This window comes from Ranitomeya variabilis, chromosome 5, assembly GCF_051348905.1.
Source record: "Ranitomeya variabilis isolate aRanVar5 chromosome 5, aRanVar5.hap1, whole genome shotgun sequence".
Classification (NCBI taxonomy): Eukaryota; Metazoa; Chordata; class Amphibia; order Anura; family Dendrobatidae; genus Ranitomeya; species Ranitomeya variabilis.
Window position 1 is genome coordinate 147424482 of NC_135236.1, and position 20080 is coordinate 147444561.

Consider the following 20080-nt stretch of genomic DNA (forward strand, 5'->3'; position numbering starts at 1 on the left):
TCGGGCCCAGAGTGACCCGGGCCACCAAATCGGGCCCAGAGTGACCCGGACCACCAAATTGGACCAAGAGTGACCCGGGCCACCAAATGGGACCCAGAGTGACCCGGGCCACCAAATGGGACCCAGAGTGACTCGGGCCACCAAATGGGACCCAGAGTGACCCGGCCCACCAAATGGGACCCAGAGTGACCCGGCCCACCAAATGGGACCCAGAGTGACCCGGCCCACCAAATGGGACCCAGAGTGACCCGGCCCACCAAATGGGACCCAGAGTGACCCGGCCCACCAAATCGGACCCAGAGTGACCCGGCCCACCAAATCGGACCCAGAGTGACCCGGCCCACCAAGCCTCAACCCTGAGGGGCTACAACTACCAAACCAGCGCCTGAGGGGCACCCAAGTGTGAAAGTCTTGCAGGGGCAGCCCGGGCACCATTCCAAAGCACTATCTGTAGTTCCTTCAGGAAATACCCATCTAGTTCTTCTTATTATTCAGTCCGCACGTAATGCGGCCCGAACCGCTAAACTCACAGACTCCAGTGAGGTGTCATTTCGAAGCCAGCGTTCCTGAGAGGTGTGCTAAGTATTTTTCGTGTCGATCGGATTTGTAGTTTTGGCGCAATTTGCGTTTGAAAAAAGTGTCTCAATGCATTTCAATAGGGAAATTTTCCAATATGTTTATAATGGGCCTGATTTCTGAGGCAATTTCTAAAAATAACTGCCACCTGGCTGATTACCTCATTGATATGCGCAGTGAGACCCAGTTACTATGCCAACGCCTATAAACTCTACATCAGCTCACCAGGTCACAAGTTTTGTCAGATAATATCAGCTCTTAAAGTGACAGTACAGCACAATTACAAAGCACTATCTGTAGTCTTATCATTATTGCCCCGCTCACCAAATCGGACCCAGCCCACCAAATCGGACCAGAGTGCCCCCGCTTGCCAAATCGGACCCAGAGTGCCCCCGCCCGCCAAATCGGACCCAGAGTGGCGCCGCCCTCCAAATCGGACCCAGAGTGGCGCCGCCCACCAAATCGGACCCAGAGTGCCCCCGCCCGCCAAATCGGACCCAGAGTGGCGCCACCCACCAAATCGGACCCAGAGTGGCGCTGCCCGCCAAATCGGACCCAGAGTGGCGCCGCCCGCCAAATCGGACCCAGAGTGGCGCCGCCCGCCAAATCGGACCCAGAGTGACCCGGCCCACCAAATCGGACCCAGAGTGACCCGGCCCACCAAATCGGACCCAGAGTGACCCGGGCCACCAAATCGGACCCAGAGTGACCCGGGCCACCAAATCGGACCCAGAGTGACCCGGGCCACCAAATCGGACCCAGAGTGACCCGGGCCACCAAATCGGACCCAGAGTGACCCGGGCCACCAAATCGGACCCAGAGTGACCCGGGCCACCAAATCGGACCCAGAGTGACCCGGGCCACCAAATCGGACCCAGAGTGACCCGGGCCACCAAATCGGACCCAGAGTGACCCGGGCCACCAAATCGGACCCAGAGTGACCCGGGCCACCAAATCGGACCCAGAGTGACCCGGGCCACCAAATCGGACCCAGAGTGACCCGGGCCACCAAATCGGACCCAGAGTGACCCGGGCCACCAAATCGGACCCAGAGTGACCCGGCCCACCAAATCGGACCCAGAGTGACCCGGGCCACCAAATCGGACCCAGAGTGACCCGGGCCACCAAATCGGACCCAGAGTGACCCGGGCCACCAAATCGGACCCAGAGTGACCCGGGCCACCAAATCGGACCCAGAGTGACCCGGGCCACCAAATCGGACCCAGAGTGACCCGGGCCACCAAATCGGACCCAGAGTGGCCTCAACCCTGAGGGGCTACAACTACCAAACCAGCGCCGGAGGGGCACCCAAGTGTGAAAGTCTTGCAGGGGCAGCCCGGGCACCATTCCAAAGCACTATCTGTAGTTCCTTCAGGAAATACCCATCTAGTTCTTCTTATTATTATTCAGTCCGCACGTAATGCGGCCCGAACCGCTAAACTCACAGACTCCAGTGAGGTGTCATTTCGAAGCCAGCGTTCCTGAGAGGTGTGCTAAGTATTTTTCGTGTCGATCGGATTTGTAGTTTTGGCGCAATTTGCGTTTGAAAAAAGTGTCTCAATGCATTTCAATAGGGAAATTTTCCAATACGTTTATAATGGGCCTGATTTCTGAGGCAATTTCTAAAAATAACTGCCACCTGGCTGATTACCTCATTGATATGCGCAGTGAGACCCAGTTACTATGCCAACGCCTATAAACTCTACCAGCCCACCAGGTCACAAGTTTTGTCAGATAATATCAGCTCTTAAAGTGACAGTACAGCACAATTACAAAGCACTATCTGTAGTCTTATCATTATTGCCCCGCTCACCAAATCGGACCCAGCCCACCAAATCAGACGAGAGTGCCCCCGCTTGCCAAATCGGACCCAGAGTGCCCCCGCTTGCCAAATCGGACCCAGAGTGCCCCCGACCGCCAAATCGGACCCAGAGTGGCGCCGCCCGTCAAGTCGGACCCAGAGTGGCGCCGCCCGCCAAATCGGACCCAGAGTGGCGCCGCCCGCCAAATCGGACCCAGAGTGGCGCCGCCCGCCAAATCGGACCCAGAGTGGCGCCGCCCACCAAATCGGACCCAGAGTGGCGCCGCCCGCCAAATCGGACCCAGAGTGGCGCCGCCAGCCAAATCGGACCCAGAGTGGCGCCGCCCGCCAAATCGGACCCAGAGTGGCGCCGCCCACCAAATCGGACCCAGAGTGACCCGGGCCGCCAAATCGGACCCAGAGTGGCGCCGCCCGCCAAATCGGACCCAGAGTGGCGCCGCCCGCCAAATCGGACCCAGAGTGGCGCCGCCCGCCAAATCGGACCCAGAGTGGCGCCGCCCGCCAAATCGGACCCAGAGTGACCCGGCCCGCCAAATCGGACCCAGAGTGACCCGGCCCGCCAAATCGGACCCAGAGTGACCCGGCCCGCCAAATCGGACCCAGAGTGACCCGGGCCACCAAATCGGACCCAGAGTGACCCGGGCCACCAAATCGGACCCAGAGTGACCCGGGCCATCAAATCGGACCCAGAGTGACCCGGGCCACCAAATCGGACCCAGAGTGACCCGGGCCACCAAATCGGACCCAGAGTGACCCGGGCCACCAAATCGGCCCCAGAGTGACCCGGGCCACCAAATCGGCCCCAGAGTGACCCGGGCCACCAAATCGGCCCCAGAGTGACCCGGGCCACCAAATCGGCCCCAGGGTGACCCGGGCCACCAAATCGGGCCCAGAGTGACCCGGGTTGACCAAATCGGGCCCAGAGTGACCCGGGCCACCAAATCGGGCCCAGAGTGACCCGGGCCACCAAATCGGACCAAGAGTGACCCGGGCCACCAAATGGGACCCAGAGTGACCCGGGCCACCAAATGGGACCCAGAGTGACCCGGGCCACCAAATGGGACCCAGAGTGACCCGGGCCACCAAATGGGACCCAGAGTGACCCCGCCCACCAAATGGGACCCAGAGTGACCCGGCCCACCAAATGGGACCCAGAGTGACCCGGCCCACCAAATGGGACCCAGAGTGACCCGGCCCACCAAATCGGACCCAGAGTGACCCGGGCCACCAAATCGGACCCAGAGTGACCCGGGCCACCAAATCGGACCCAGAGTGACCCGGGCCACCAAATCGGACCCAGAGTGACCCGGGCCACCAAATCGGCCCCAGAGTGACCCGGGCCACCAAATCGGCCCCAGAGTGACCCGGGCCACCAAATCGGCCCCAGAGTGACCCGGGCCACCAAATCGGCCCCAGAGTGACCCGGGCCACCAAATCAGCCCCAGAGTGACCCGGGCCACCAAATCGGCCCCAGAGTGACCCGGGCCACCAAATCGGCCCCAGAGTGACCCGGGCCACCAAATCGGGCCCAGAGTGACCCGGGTTGACCAAATCGGGCCCAGAGTGACCCGGGCCACCAAATCGGGCCCAGAGTGACCCGGGCCACCAAATGGGACCCAGAGTGACCCGGGCCACCAAATGGGACCCAGAGTGACCCGGGCCACCAAATGGGACCCAGAGTGACCCGGGCCACCAAATGGGACCCAGAGTGACCCCGCCCACCAAATGGGACCCAGAGTGACCCGGCCCACCAAATGGGACCCAGAGTGACCCGGCCCACCAAATGGGACCCAGAGTGACCCGGCCCACCAAATCGGACCCAGAGTGACCCGGCCCACCAAATCGGACCCAGAGTGACCCGGCCCACCAAATCGGACCCAGAGTGACCCGGCCCACCAAATCGGACCCAGAGTGACCCGGCCCACCAAGCCTCAACCCTGAGGGGCTACAACTACCAAACCAGCGCCTGAGGGGCACCCAAGTGTGAAAGTCTTGCAGGGGCAGCCCGGGCACCATTCCAAAGCACTATCTGTAGTTCCTTCAGGAAATACCCATCTAGTATTATTATTATTAATGGCATTCAGCTTGATTTCGAGCCATGGCGACTTGATAGATGAATTTTTATAGGAAGGTCCTGTATGCTTGTACAAGCCTTGGTAGGTCCACCAGGGTCTTCTCCACCGTTATCTTGATTGTATCAAGCCATTAGGTTGCTGATCTTCTTTGTCCTGTTCTTTCTATTCTTCCGACCATGATGTTCTTCTCCAACGATTGCTCTCTTTGTATCGTGTGACTGAAGAAGGCAAGTCCTAGTTTGGTGATCCTTGCTTAGAGAGATATACTTGGCTTGATTTGTTCCAAAATTCTTTTGTTTGTTCTTCTTGCCATCCATGATATTGAAAGCATCCTTCTCCAGCAACATTTCAAAGATGTGGATTCTTCTTCTGTCTTATTTCTTTATCGTTCACATTTTGCATACAATTTCCAGTTGATTGTTGTTCATCTCAAATATTTCCCAGTTGTACCTGGCAGTAGTCCATATCTTTGTCTTCCTTGTATTGAGTAGGAGTCCCATGCTCAAACTTTCCATCTTGACATTCCGGAATATGTCCTTCATTCCAGTTACGATTGTGACTATCAATGTTGCATCGTCTGCGTATTTAACCCCTTAGTGACCGGGCCAAATTTTTAAAATCTTACCAATGTCACTTTATGAAGTAATAAAAACTCTGGAATGCTTCAACAAAACCCAGTGATTTTGAGACTGTTTTTCCGTGGCACATTTTACTTTATGATAATGGTACATTTGATATGTTTTTTGTTTATTTATAAAAAAAATATCAGAAGTCTGACAAAAATGTAAAACAAAATAAGTAATTTTCAAACTATGAATGATTATCCCTTTAATCAGATAATGATACCACACAAAAAACTTAATAAATAATATTTCCCTCATGCCTGCTTTACATCAGCACCCTTTGCAAAATGTTATTTTATTTTGTTTGCACTTTAGGAGGTTTAAAAATATAGCAGCAATTTTTTTTTTTTTTTCATTGACATTTACAAATTTAGTTTTTTAGGGACGTATCCAGGTTTGAAGTGACTTTTAGGGTCCTATATATTTGAAAAAAACAAACAAAGTGAACCGATTTTAAAAACAGCACTCCCTGACATACTAAAAACTGCTGTAAGGGCTGACCCACACGTCCAGATAATTCCGGTACCGGAATAAATCGGTACCGGAGTTATCCGTGTCCGTGTGCCTGGGAACTCACGGAGGCCATACCTGCGGCACACGTGTGCCGCCCGTATGGCGAGTGGGTACCACACGGAGCGTGTGGTACCCACTCTGCATGGTGCTGAAGCTGCGATTCATATCATCCCTGCAGCAACGTTTGCTGCAGGGAAAATATGAAGAATAGTGTTTAAAATAAAGATCCATGTGTCCGCCGCCCCCCCACCCCCTGTGCGCCCCCCCCGCTGGTCAGAAAATACTCACCCGGATCCCCCGTCGGCAGTCGCTCCTTCCTGGTCTGGCCGCGGCTTACTGTATGCGGTCACGTGGGGCCGCTCATTTACACTCATGAATAGGCGGCTCCGCCCCTATTGGAGGTGGAGCCACATATTCATGAGTGTAATCGGCCGCATACAGTAGGAGGCGCGGCCAGACCAGGAAGGAGCGACAGCCGACGGGGGACCCGGATAAGTATTTTCTGACCAGCGGGGGGGGCGCACAGGGGGTGGGGGGGCGGCGGACACATGGATCTTTAGTTTAAACACTATCATTCATATTTTCTCTGTAGCAAACGGTGCTACAGGGAACATATGAATGGCGGCTTCAGCACCATGTGGGGGGGGACAGCGCTTACTGTAGCGCTGTCTCCGGCACGCCACACGGACCCCAGACGGAGAATGTCCGTGTGAGGTGCGTGTTTTACACGGACCCATTGACTCTATTGGGTCCGTGTAATCCGTGCGCTCCCACGAACACTGACATGTCTCCGTGTTTGGCACACGGAGACACGGTCCGCACACGGTCCGCACAAAATCAATGACATCTGAACAGATGCATTGATTTTTATGGGTCTACGTGTGTCAGTGTCTCCGGTACGGGAGGAAACTGTCACCTCACGTACCGGAGCCACTGACGTGTGAAACCGGCCTAAGGTAGTTTATTTACCCTTCAGGTGATTTTCAGGAGTTAATGCAAAGTGACATGACAGGAATGAAAAAGTGTATTTTTTGTTTTGAGCCATTTTTTTAGAGGTGCTCCATGTATTCTTTCCATCTTTCCTTGATTTGTTTTTGCTCATTTAGTTTGTTCTTGCTGGCGTCTTTCAACATTCCCACTCTTGGTTGTAACTTTGATATTTTGGCATGCCTTCCTGGTCTTGCCCTTCAGATGTTTGCTGTCTATCTCTGTACTTTTTTTTTTCATCTGCTCAAAAGGCTCTATTTATTCTTTTACTGATGTTGTCTGCATCATGTTTGTTACCTTTTTGCCATTCATCTTTCTTTAATGATCTTTAGGGTCTCTTCTGTTAACCATGGCTGTGGGGCCTCCTCTGTCTCTTGTTTATTGTCTTTCTAGCTTCTTCAATAATAATAGTCTGTACATGTGTCCATAATTTATCAGATATTGTTTCATCTGTGCCCAGTGCTATAAATCGGTTGCGCAGACTGTTTTAAAAAAAATTCAGATATGTTGGTCAAATCAAAGTTTAAAACAACCTGTTGTCTAGTCTGTTTGTGCAGCTTGACAATAATATTTTCTGTAAAAAGTGCATGATCAGTTCCACAGCCAGCTCCTGGCCTTGTTTGCGTGGTAATACTCAACAACCTACATCTATGGAGAACAAAAAATCTTTGGACAAATATTAGAGGCTTTGCCTAGACAATGACATGCAGTGTTCATAGAGTGCTACACAGCTTATATCTAATGCACATATGTTACATATATTGGGCAAATTTTGATGAACACATTACATTTCCTAAATTCTAATGCTTTGTCCAAACAGTGTAATACAGTGCTCACATGAACCCAAGTAGTATCCTCAAAGTGCCAAAGTGCCAAGCTTTGCCCACATGCTGCTAAGCAGTGACTACAGAGGGCAATTATTTGTATAATTTGTATAAAATGTCTTCATACCATACTATACAAACATTTCTAACAATGACAAAAAAGTACTGGAGTTGCCCATTAATGTCTATAAATAGATAATGAACACCAATTGTTAAAGTGATCAGTGCTTTAATTTTCTAACTACATTCTGAAACTCCAACCCACTGAGTTAAAAATGACATTTACTCTATGGCATCTATAAAAGTTGGCACTTTATTTCTCTATTTAATTCATTTATCTTAGCAAAGTATTAAATTAATATGTTAAAAAAGAAATGAGAAACTTTTGACCCTAAATACTTATGTCAAAGAGTGTTTAAGCTAAAGGGTTAATACGTTCTAGTTGATGAAAGCAAAACATATGCTACACTTGTCACATTGCAAAATTAGTTCTGTTGGTAATTCACATGCTTTGATGTGTCTCCTTAGAGGCATGCATTGGGAATGTTTGCTAAAGAAGTTAATCTGAAGAAGTTGCGCTTTGACTTGCTTGCATCCTACACACTGGGGTAATAAATAAAATTAAAAATAAAAGTAAAATTAAAATAAAATTAATAAGAAAATTTATTTCTTTCAGCACCTTTAGTTTACCTAATAATTAGATTACATTCTCTATTTTTCCAAACATATATTCATTATAAACAAGGACTTGTGTTAAAATTTCCCAATTTTCTGTCTTAAATAGACACCACAATCATGCAAGACACCTTTTTTTTTAAAAATGCCACTGCAGATTTTGATGAAGATTTTATTTAAGCTAAAGCCAGAAGTTCCCATTCAATTTGAGTGCATATCTGGCTTTGTCTCAAAAAACTACATCAAGAAGCGGCATTTTTCCAGGAAACTCAATGTGTATCCACCTCATGAAAAAAGGGAAATATAAAGGAAGATTATTAATTTCCCCTCAAAAAATTGTTTCACACACTGCAGCTGAATTTTTTCTAAAAAAAACACTATGCGGCCAATTCACCAACACTGGCATTTTGGAGCCATGTAACACAAGAAGTGTTCACAAGTCAGAGATAGGCTTACATTTCCTAATTTACTGTATATACTCATGTATAAGCTGAGTTTTTCAGCACTTTTTTTGTAATGAAACCGGCCCCCTCATCATATACATGAGTCATTGTCCCAGAAAGACGGTGGGGGGCGGAGCGATGGAGCAGTGGGTCACAGAGGCAAGAGCTGGCGGCTGCAGCTAAAACCTGTCCCCACTGCTAAAGAGAAATTAATATTCACTGCACTGGCAGCGAATATTAATTTCTCTTATAGCACGCAGTTACAGATTCCAGCACATAACCTACATCCTTGCGCACCCTCGGTGCATCTCTTTCCGGCCGGCGCCAGCAGCTCTTCCGGCCAAGCGATCAGGAGTCCCCCACTCACTAAGGTAATGAATAGTTACATCTCTCCACTCCCATAGGCGTGGAGTGAATATTCATTACTAGTGATGAATGAGCATGCTAGCAACTATTCGATACTCGCCTGAGCATCTCACTGCTCAAGATGTTCGGAGCTCGCTGAGTATTTCCGGGGTTGCTCGGCGGGAGCTCGGGTTCCCACCCTGCATGCACATGTTCTTTAGAGAGCCAATGAACATGCAGGGATTCTCCGCCACACACTGTAATGCCGCAGCCATGTTGGTTGTGGCATTACAGTGATTGGCTGGCCGCACAGCGTCATCAGGTCTATATCAGACCTGGTACCACCATGCTCATCACAGTCTACTCTGGAATCAGGCAGTGTAGGAAGAGTTGCTGCTGAGCTAGGGAGAGATTTGCACGTGTCTTAGTTAGTGTAGGTATACCATAATATATTAGACAGATATCCACCTCAACTAACAGTCCTTCTGAGGACTAATTCAGCTGCATATATATCACTGCTAGGCACGCAGGCAGTGTATGTGGCAGACTGCTGTGCATATAGCAAGAGGGTCCACTCCAGTTCTGTCTGCTGCTGCTGCTTTGACAGATGTTTCTAGACATAGCCCCAGGTATCAGGGGCCAGGAATAATTTTCTTTGGATCTTAATCCTGATTGTTTAACTAAAAGCAATCCAGAGAACACTGTTTTTCTACTCCATTTGCTTGCTGGCACTGCAGAATAAAGCCAGATCCTTTCCATATTACAGCGCTAAAAATCCATCTATTTAAAACTGTGGTTTGTCCGTCAGACGGATCACATATAATTGCGCTCAAAATTCTGCCATTTCTGGCCTCCATTTAAATTTTGTTGCAGTGTGTTAGTGAAGTTATTAAATATCAAAAACCTGGCACTCAACTTAAATGCAACTTGAAATTTATTGCGTAGTACATAAATGTACTACGCAATAAATTTCAAGTTGCATTTAAGTTGAGTACCGGGTTTTTGATATTTATGGTACTAAGATGTGGGAACCTACCCGTGCACCCCGGTAGCAGTGCTCATGGTTTTTGTTTAGCGAAGTTATTGACACCAGTTTGCTGGTAGAAATAGATACCTACAGGCTAGTTATTTAAAACAGTGGTTTGCCAGTCACATGGATCACATATAATTGCACTCAAAATTCAGCCATTTCTGGCCTCCATTTTAATTTTGCTGCAGTGTGTTAGCGAAGTTATTGACACCAGTTTGCTGGTAAAAATAGTTACCTACAGGCCAGCTATTTAAAACTGTTGTTTGTCCATCACACGGATCACATATAATTGGGCTCTAAATTCAGCCATTTGTAGTGAATGTGAAATATATTGCTCTCCATTTAAAATGGGAAAGGCGCGTGGCAAGGGACAGAGAACTGGACGTGATGGTGATGGTGCATGCAGAGGCCAAGGCAACAAACAACCACATCTTCTCGCCTGACCTTTCTGTTCCAATTGCTAGGGGACCGCAGCACAACACTTTTGAACCAAAAGCAGTGTCAAAAGGTTGCTGGTTGGATAGTAGATAATGCTTACAGTCACTTTGCCACCACCACCCTGTCTTCCACATGGTCAAGTCTCAGTAGCCTTGAGTCTGGACCGCATATTCCTCACCTTTATCCTTCCTCCCAACATGCCGAGTGCACGCAGACAGCTGATCCCACACTTGGACACTCCGAAGAGCTGTTCACTGTTTCATTTATAGATTCGGGCCTCTCACCTGGGCCACTTGAAGCAGGGCAAGAGGAGATCGCATGTAGTGATGCCCAAATATTTGAGCAGCCACGGTCGCATGAAGGCGACCATGGGAAAGTGTCACAAGAATGGACAATAATGAGACACAATTGCCAGAAAGTCAGGAGGAGGACCAGGGTGCGGAAGTGGAAGACGAGGTGGTGGATGATAAAGTATCTGACCCAACCTGGCAGGAGGACATGCAGAGTGAGGACAGCAGCATACAGGGGGAGTTAGGCATAGCACCCCAACAGGCAGGAAGAAGCAGTGTGGTGGCAGCAGACAGAAGGCAGGCAACCATTCTCCATAACACCAACATGACGGAAGTTGCCAGTACAACTGTTAGGTCTTCCCAAGTCTGGTTGTTTTTTAATGAATCTGCTGATAACCCCAAAAACTCCATTTGCACCACCTGCCAGGCCAGCATCAGCAGGGGTAGCAAAACTAACAGCCTGACCACCACCAGCATGATCAGGCACATGGCAGCAAAGCACCTGACTTTGTGGGCCGAACCCCAGGGTCGACGAACAATGTCTGCAGGTGACACCACTGCTTCTTCTGCTGTTGTGCATGCAAACCAATCCCCTCTCCATGGTGCATGCAGAGATGCCTCCTGCTCTGCACCTATCATTGCACACACTCAACTAGCACCATCAGCAAGCACATCCACGTCCTTGTCCCAGTGCAGCATTCAGTTGTCCATACCCCAGTCCTTGGAACACAAGCGTAAATTCACAGCCAACGCCCCACAGGCCACACTACTAAATTCACACATTTCGCGACTGCTTGTTTTAAGCAACTTGATGGCGGCTGTCCCTCGGAACTTGGTCCCCAGCCACCACTATTTGTCCCAATGTGCCGTCCCTGTTGTGAATTCCGCTCTTGGGCTCCATCCGGTGGTTGTAAGTGGCACTTTTGTGAGTTCTGCTCTTGGGCTCCCTCTGGTGGATTTAAGTGGAACTGCTGCTCCTTGGATTTAGCAGTCAGCAGCTGCTTCCACTGATCGTCTATTCTGGCTTGGCTATTTATCCTGGCTCTATCCTTCAGCTAGTGCCAGTTGTCAATGGTTCCTGCTTGGATTCACATCTCTCTTGGATTTCCCTGATATTCTGACCAGTTCAGCAAAGATAAGTCCTTGCTTTGTTCTTTTGCTTTCCAATTGTTGTGGACTTAATCGTTCACCATATTCTATGATTTTTTTTCTAGTCCAGCTTGTCAGTATGGATTTATTCAGTTAAGCTGGAAGCTCTGGGAAGCAGATTTACCCCCCGCACCTTTAGTCAGGTGTGGAGATTTTTGTAAACTCTGTGGTGGATTTTTCTAGTTTTTAATACTGACCGCACAGCATTCTGTCCTGTTCTATCTATCTAGCTAGACTGGCCTCCTTTGCTACATCCTAGTTTCATTCTGTGTATGTCATTTCCCTCTCCACTCACAGTCAATATTTGTGGGGGGCTGTCTGTCCTTTGGGAATTTTCTCTGAGGCAAGATAGCTTTCCTGTTTCTATCTTTAGGGGTAGTTAGTCCTCCGGCTGTGATGAGGTGTCTAGGGAGTGACAGGAACATCCCACGGCTACTTCTAGTGTTGTGTTAAGCTCAGGAACTGCGGTCAGTACAGGTACCACCTCCTCCAGAGCACGTCCCATGTTGCTCCTAAACCACCAGTTCATAACAGTACAACTGGCCGAAAATGAATTAAATGCATCTCAAAAGAAGGAAAAATGAAAAATTTTGAGCAATTTTGTTTTCTGTAGTCTGTTTTGTCTTTTTTTTCCTCTTAATCTCTGGGTGGTTCAGGATTTTGGCGCTGGCATGGATGTTCAGGGTTTGTTTTCTCGTGTGGATCAACTTGCTGCAAGAGTACAGAGTATCCAAAATTATGTTATCCAGACTCCGGCTTTAGAGCCTAAAATTCCTACTCCTGATTTGTTTTTTTGGGACAGATCCAAGTTTTTGAACTTTAAAAATGACTGCAAATTGTTTTTTGCTTTGAAACCCCGTTCCTCTGGTGATCCCATTCAGCAGGTTAAAATCGTCATCTCTCTGCTGCGTGGTGACCCTCAGGACTGGGCATTCTCCCTTGAATCAGGGAATCCGGCATTGCTTAATGTAGACGCATTTTTTCAAGCGCTCGGATTATTGTATGGCGAACCTAATTCTGTGGATCATGCAGAAAAAACATTGTTGGCCCTATGTCAGGGTCAGGAAGCGGCAGAATTATACTGCCAGAAATTTAGAAAATGGTCTGTTCTCACTAAATGGAATGAGGATGCTCTGGCAGCAATTTTCAGAAAGGGTCTTTCTGAAGCCCTTAAAGATGTTATGGTGGGTTTCCCCACGCCTGCTGGTTTGAGCGAATCTATGTCTCTAGCCATTCAGATTGATCGGCGCCTGCGTGAGCGTAAAGTTGTGCACCATATGGCAGTGTCCTCTGAGCGGAGTCCTGAGCCTATGCAATGTGATATTATTTTGACTAGAGCAGAACGGCAGGGATTCAGACGTCAGAATGGGCTGTGTTTTTACTGTGGTGATTCTGCTCATGTTATTTCTGATTGCCCTAAGCGTACTAAGAGGGTCGCTAGGTCTGTTACCATCAGTACTGTACAGCCTAAATTTCTCTTATCTGTGACCCTGATTTGCTCATTATCGTCCTTTTCTGTCATGGCATTTGTGGATTCAGGCGCTGCCCTGAACTTAATGGACTTGGAATTCACCAGGCGCTGTGGTTTTTCCTTGCAGCCTTTGCAGAGCCCTATTCCTTTGAGGGGGATTGATGCTACACCATTGGCCAAGAATAAACCTCAGTATTGGACTCAGCTGACCATGTGCATGGCTCCAGCACATCAGGAAGATTGCCGTTTTCTAGTGTTGCATAACTTGCATGATGTTGTTGTACTGGGTTTTTCATGGTTACAGGAACATAATCTGGTGCTGGATTGGAAATCTATGTCTGTGACTAGTTGGGGTTGTCAAGGGGTACATTGTGACGTTCCTTTGATGTCAATTTCCTCTTCCCCCTCTTCTGAAGTGCCTGAGTTTTTGTCTGATTTCCAGGATGTATTTGATGAGCCCAAGTCCAGTTCCCTTCCTCCACATAGGGACTGTGATTGTGCTATTAACTTGATTCCTGGCTGTAAGTTCCCTAAGGGCCGACTTTTCAATCTGTCTGTGCCAGAGCATGCCGCCATGCGGAGTTATGTCAAGGAGTCTTTGGAGAAGGGGCATATTCGGCCGTCCTCGTCACCATTGGGAGCAGGATTCTTTTTTGTTGCCAAGAAGGATGGCTCCTTGAGACCCTGTATTGATTATCGCCTTCTTAATAAGATCACGGTCAAATTCCAATACCCTTTACCTTTGCTTTCTGATTTGTTTGCTCGGATTAAGGGGGCTAGTTGGTTTACTAAGATTGACCTTCAAGGGGCATATAATCTTGTTCGTATTAAACAGGGTGACGAATGGAAAACTGCATTTAATACGCCCGAAGGCCATTTTGAATACCTTGTGATGCCTTTCGGGCTTTCTAATGCTCCTTCTGTATTTCAGTCCTTCATGCATGATATTTTCCGCAATTATCTTGATAAATTCATGGTTATATATTTGGATGATATTTTGATTTTTTCCGATGATTGGGAGTCTCATGTGAAGCAGGTCAGGATGGTATTCCAGATCCTTCGTGATAATGCTTTATTTGTGAAGGGGTCTAAGTGCCTATTTGGAGTTCAGAAGTTCTCTTTTTTGGGTTTTATTTTTCTCCCTCATCTATAGAAATGGATCCTGTTAAGGTCCAAGCCATTCATGACTGGATTCAACCCACATCGGTGAAGAGCCTTCAGAAATTTTTGGGCTTTGCTAATTTTTTTCGCCGTTTCATTGCCAACTTTTCCAGTGTGGTTAAGCCCCTGACTGATTTGACGAAGAAAGGCACTGATGTGACAAATTGGTCCTCTGCGGCTGATGAGGCCTTTCAGGAGCTTAAACGCCGATTTACTTCTGCCCCTGTGTTGCGTCAGCCGGATGTTTCTCTTCCTTTTCAGGTTGAGGTTGACGCTTCTGAGATTGGGGCAGGGGCCGTTTTGTCTCAGAGGAATTCTGATGGTTCTTTGATGAAACCGTGTGCTTTTTTTTCCAGAAAGTTTTCGCCTGCAGAGCGCAATTATGACGTTGGCAATCGGGAGTTGTTGGCTATGAAGTGGGCATTTGAGGAGTGGCGACATTGGCTTGAGGGAGCCAAGCACCGCGTTGTGGTCTTGACCGATCATAAGAATCTGATTTACCTCGAGTCGGCCAAGCGGCTGAACCCTAGACAGGCTCGATGGTCCCTGTTTTTCTCCCGTTTTGATTTTGTGGTCTCGTATCTTCCGGGATCTAAGAATGTTAAGGCTGATGCCCTCTCTAGGAGTTTTTTGCCTGATTCTCCTGGAGTCCTTGAGCCGGTTGGCATTCTTAAAGAAGGGGTGATTCTTTCTGCCATCTCCCCTGATTTGCGGCGGGTGCTTCCAGAATTTCAGGCTGGTAAACCTGACCGCTGTCCAGTGGGGAAGCTGTTTGTTCCTGATAGATGGACTAGTAAGGTAATTTCTGAGGTTCATTGTTCAGTGTTGGCTGGTCATCCTGGGATTTTTGGTACCAGAGATTTGGTTGCTAGGTCCTTTTGGTGGCCTTCCTTGTCGCGGGATGTGCGTTCTTTTGTGCAGTCCTGTGAGACTTGTGCCCGGGCCAAGCCTTGCTGTTCCCGCGCTAGTGGGTTGCTTTTGCCTTTGCCGGTCCCTGAGAGGCCCTGGACGCATATTTCCATGGATTTTATTTCAGATCTTCCTGTTTCTCAGAAGATGTCTGTTATCTGGGTGGTTTGTGACCGGTTCTCTAAAATGGTCCATTTGGTACCTTTCCCTAAATTTCCTTCCTCCTCTGATTTGGTTCCATTGTTTTTTCAGCATGTGGTTCGTTTGCATGGCATTCCGGAGAATATTGTGTCTGACAGAGGTTCCCAGTTTGTTTCTAGGCTTTGGCCGGCCTTTTGTGCTAGGATGGGCATTGATTTGTCTTTTTCTTCGGCGTTCCATCCTCAGACAAATGGCCAAACTGAGCGAACTAATCAGACCTTGGAAACCTATTTGAGATGCTTTGTGTCTGCTGATCAGGATTGGGTGCCTTTCTTGCCATTGGCCGAGTTTGCCCTTAATAATCGGGCTAGTTCGGCTACTTTGGTTTCACCTTTCTTTTGTAATTTTGGTTTTCATCCTCGTTTTTCTTCGGGGCAGGTTGAGCCTTCTGATTGTCCTGGTGTGGATTCTGTGGTGGACAGGTTAAAGCAGATTTGGACTCATGTGGTAGACAATTTGACGTTGTCTCAGGAAAAGGCTCAACGTTTTGCTAACCGCCGTCGGTGTGTTGGTCCCCGACTTCGGGTGGGGGATTTAGTCTGGTTATCTTCTCGTCATGTTCCTATGAAGGTTTCTTCCCCTAAGTTCAAACCTCGGTTTATTGGTCCTTATAAGATTTCTGAGATTATCAATCCGGTATCTTTTCGTTTGGCCCTTCCAGCCTCTTTTGCCATCCATAATGTTTTCCATAGATCTTTGTTGCAGAGATATGTGGTGCCCGTTGTTCCCTCTGTGGATCCTCCTGCCCCGGTGTTGGTTGATGGGGAGTTGGAATATGTGGTGGAGAAAATTTTGGATTCTTGTTTTTCGAGGCGGAGGCTTCAGTATCTTGTCAAGTGGAAGGGTTATGGCCAGGAGGATAATTCTTGGGTTGTTGCCTCCGATGTCCATGCCGCCGATTTGGTTCGTGCCTTTCACTTGGCTCGTCCTGATCGGCCTGGGGGCTCTGGTGTGGGTTCGGTGACCCCTCCTCAAGGGGGGGGTACTGTTGTGAATTCCGCTCTTGGGCTCCCTCCGGTGGTTGTAAATGGCACTTTTGTGAGTTCTGCTCTTGGGCTCCCTCGGGTGGATTTAAGTGGAACTGCTGCTCCTTGGATTTAGCAGTCAGCAGCTGCTCCCACTGATCGTCTATTCTGGCTCGGCTATTTATCCTGGCTCTATCCTTCAGCTAGTGCCAGTTGTCAATGGTTCCTGCTTGGATTCACATCTCTCTTGGATTTCCCTGATATTCTGACCAGTTCAGCAAAGATAAGTCCTTGCTTTGTTCTTTTGCTTTCCACTTGTTGTGGACTTAGTCGTTCAGCACATTCTATGCTTTTTTTTCTAGTCCAGCTTGTCAGTATGGATTTATTCAGTTAAGCTGGAAGCTCTGGGAAACAGATTTACCCTCCGCACCTTTAGTCAGGTGTGGAGATTTTAGTAAACTCTGTGGTGGATTTTTCTAGTTTTTAATACTGACCGCACAGCATTCTGTCCTGTTCTATCTATCTAGCTAGACTGGCCTCCTTTGCTACATCCTAGTTTCATTCTGTGTATGTCATTTCCCTCTCCACTCACAGTCAATATTTGTGGGAGGTTGCCTGTCCTTTGGGAATTTTCTCTGAGGCAAGATAGCTTTCCTGTTTCTATCTTTAGGGGTAGTTAGTCCTCCGGCTGTGACGAGGTGTCTAGGGAGTGACAGGAACATCCCACGGCTACTTCTAGTGTTGTGTTAAGCTCAGGAACTGTGGTCAGTACAGGTACCACCTGCTCCAGAGCACGTCCCATGTTGCTCCTAAACCACCAGTTCATAACACGTCCCCACATTACACAAGCACGTGTCCCACATTAGCCATGCTCTCAGCAATGCTGTTACTAAGAAAATCCACCTAACCACAGATGCATGGACAAGTGCTTGTGGCCAGGGACAGTATATTTTGCTGACAGCACACTGGGTTAACATAGTGGAAGATGGGACCCAGTCGGACCTTGGAATGGAACACATCCTCCCGACGCCTAGGTTTGTGGGTCCTACATCAATCAGGGTTTCCCCCACAGTCTACAGCTCCTGCACCTCCTCCTCCTCTTAGCCTCCTTCTCCGATATGACCACATCAGCCACAAGTTAAAAGCACTGCCTCAACCAAGCGTCAACAGGCTGTGTTGAAGCTAGTATGCTTATATGACAAACCGTACAATGCTGAGAAGATGTGGGCAGCTCTGAAAGAGCAGGCAGATCTGGGGCTGACACTGCTGAACCTACAACCAGGCATGGTCATGTGTGACAATGGCCGGAACTTGGTGGCAGCTCTGAAGCGAGGCGAGCTCACACACGTACCATGCCTGGCCCATGTGCTTAACCTTGTGGTTCAGCGTTTTTTCAAAACCTACCCGGAGCTGCCGGATCTGCTTGTCAAAGTATGCTGCTTGTGTGCCCATTTTAGAAAGTCAGCTACAGTATCTGACACCCTTGCCATGCTTCTGCAGCATTTGAAGCTTCCAGCTCACTGACTGGTGTGTGATGTCCCCACGTGATGGAAGTCTACATTGCAGATATTGGAAATGATATGTGAGCTGAAGAGGGCAATTGTTGGATACCAGCATCAACAAGGCTGTCAGTGTTCAGTTCAGACTTCACACTTATTATTTATTATTCTTTATTTATGTAGAACCATTAATTCCATGGTGCTGTACATGAGAAGGGGTTACATCAAAATACAAATATCACTTACAGTAAACAAAGTAACAATGACAGACTGGTACAGAGGGAAGAGGACCCTGCCCTTGGCGGCTTACATTCTACAAGATTGTGGGGAAGGAGACAGTAAGTTGAGGGTTGAAGTAGCTCTGATGGTGTTGAGGTGGCCGTTTGGTCATTACAGGTTGTAAGTTTTCTAGAGGAGGTGGGTTTTCAGGTTTCTTTTGAAGGATCCAAATGTGGTGGATAACCGGACGTGTTGGGGCACAGAATTCCAGAGGATGGGGGATATTTGGGAGACCTCAGACATAAGACTTCAGGAGTGGACCTGGACTTGACATATGTACCATCCTCCAAAACTTTGAGGACTCCACCAAGATGGTGAGCGGCGATGACGCCATAATTAACGTTACCATCCCGCTTCTCTGTGTTCTGAAAAGATCTCTGCTCACAATCAAAGAGGATACATTGCAGGCGGAGCACGATGAGATGCAGCAAGGAACCATACACACAGCCCAGCCTCATCTCATCCCAACATGGATTGGGTGACAAAGAGGAAGGAGGAAGAACAGGAGCTAGTTTCATGCACTATAGATGGTACTACCTGCACAACTGTCATACCGTCTGTTCAGCGTGAATGGCCTGAGGACAGGGAGGAGGAGGAGGAGAGCATGGTCAGTCATTCTCTTGGTGAGGACACAGAACTCTTGCCTGTTAGCAGTCTGGCACGTATGGCTGAGTTTATGTTGCGCTGCCTTTCCCATGACCTTTGCGTTTTCGAAATTTTTGGTGACAGTCATTACTGGTTGGTGACATTTCTAGACCCACAAGGAGAACTTTCTATCTCTTATTCCCCAGGCGAAGAGGTCTACTAAAATGGGACAGTACCAGAAGGCCCTTGTTGCGGAATTATAAAAAAATTCCCATCTGAAAACGCTGGCGGCAGAGGTCACAGTTTGTTGGACAATCAAGGAATACAGGTGAGAGATATAACTCCAATGCAGCAGAGGCAGGGCAACACCGTCAAATACAGTGTCTTTTTTTGGCAGGTCTGTTCCCATGCACCTCTTTACTCCCACGCATGGTTATACGCTTCCTGATTTTATCTATTTGCTGTTGTCATCCTCCTTTTCATCATCCTCATCCTCCACCGCCATATCACCAGGGTGACGGTGGTCCGTGTTGCAACACCCACACCCCCCCAATTTTTTTAATGCCCATAAAAAATGGGTTATACAGTATGTTCATGTATACTCCCCAGGCGTAAATGTTTGTCAGCCCATACACTTAGTGCATGGCCATTACAAGTATAGGAGACCCGCTCCTTTCTAATAGGAACATTTTTTATGAGGACCTCCTCCACATCTCTCCCAAGGGGCATTGGAGTGCCTCCCGATTTTTGGCAGCCCTTGCATTCACTGCATAGGAAAACAATATGGGAGACCCACTTCCTAATAATGGAAACATTGTTTTCAGGAGGCTCTCCTGTACGTCTCTTCAAAGGGGTATTGGGGTGCGTCCAAATGTTGGGCAGCCCTGCCACTCATTACATACGCATAGGAGACCCAATTTTTAATAATGGCAACAACAAAGCATAGCCGACTGATGGCGCTCTAAGAATGCTGTAGTGAAGGCCGACTGCTGGCCCTTTAAGAATAGTAAAGGCCACCTGATGTCACTATAAAAATTGGCTTTGTTACTTTCAGAGTCCCTCCTTCATAAATGAAGTTCAAAAAATGCATCAAAAAAGCTACATGTGAATATAGCCCAAAGTGTGGAGGAGCATTTTTGTTTTTGGTTATTTATTTTGCCTTATATACAAGTCATTACCCTGGAAAGGATGTTCCTTAACATATTTCCCAGGAAAATCCA